The sequence below is a fragment of the Myotis davidii genome, unplaced genomic scaffold (assembly GCF_000327345.1).
Source record: "Myotis davidii unplaced genomic scaffold, ASM32734v1 scaffold1622, whole genome shotgun sequence".
Classification (NCBI taxonomy): Eukaryota; Metazoa; Chordata; class Mammalia; order Chiroptera; family Vespertilionidae; genus Myotis; species Myotis davidii.
Genome location: NW_006293535.1, coordinates 682,937 through 683,954, shown reverse-complemented (window position 1 = coordinate 683,954; position 1,018 = coordinate 682,937). Strand labels below are relative to the sequence as shown.

General features: G+C 56.6%; 1 long non-coding RNA gene across 1 annotated transcript in view; it reads left to right on the top strand.

The window, feature by feature from the left end:
* LOC107183671 overlaps positions 1-713 on the top strand; it is a 2,227-nt gene extending 1,514 nt beyond the window's left edge. The window contains exon 2 of the long non-coding RNA XR_001514461.1: positions 414-713. This is a non-coding gene — a long non-coding RNA (uncharacterized LOC107183671). The remainder of the gene's footprint in view (positions 1-413) is intronic.
* The last annotated feature ends 305 nt before the right edge of the window (positions 714-1,018 follow it).

Here is a 1,018-nt window from a genome sequence, read left to right as displayed (position 1 = left end):
CACGCCCCCCACTGGGGATGGAGCCCGCCACCCAGGGCGGAATCGAACCATGACCCTCCTGGTTCCCAGGTCGGTGCTCAACCACTGAGCCACACCAGCCAGGCACTTTCAATTTAATTGCAAAACCGAATCCAGGGAGCCGGGATTGCTGGTGTCAGCACGCACCGGTTCCAGACGCAAAGGAGAACAGCCCGACACATAACCCTATACCCTGGCGGCCTCGCTGCCAATACAGGGCTTCAGGGAGGAAAAAAACGAAAGACACAACAAAAAAACAACAACAAAAAACCCCCACTTAGCGCTGAACAAGAGCTCGTGGCGCCGGAAATTGAACGTCTGTTTCGCAGCGTTTTTAACGGGGCAGTGAGCGGCCTTGTTAGGGACCTGCGGTAACCGTTCCCTTCCCTTCGCAGACCTTCGGCGCCGACGACGTGGTCTGCACGAGGATTTATGTTCGGGAGTGAAGGCGGCGCCCGCTCCTGCCTCCTGCGTGGACAGCGCGATGCATGTCCCCTCTCTTCCCCCCACCCCCGTCCGAGGAATGTCATAGGTCCGAGCCGCCGTCCCCTCGCCGTGTCAGCGTCAGGCGGCCCCCTCTCCCCCTGCCCCAGCTGTAGTGGTCCCCCCAGGCCTCCGCCCGGCCTGTCCCTGGTGCTCCATAGTTTGGCATCTGCACGGTTTCATCATCATTAAACTGGTTGCACACATCTCAAGGCGTCTCCCCCTAATTTTTTTAAAAAATATTTTTACTAGAGGCCTGGTGCACGAATTTGTGCACGGGTGGGGTCTGCCTGCCCCAATAGCGCGGATCAGGCCAGGCTGGCCAGGGGGAGGGGACACAGTAGGTTGGCCGGCCAGCTCTGCCCCTGGTCGAACTCCCTGTTGAACTCCCATTCCAGGGGACAATTTGCATACTAGCCTTTTATTATTTAGGATGTCCTCCACCTTGAATTAGTCATTTTTCAAATCTACATGTGTCCATTTTTATGGTTTATCATTCCATGCCTGTACTTTGCAG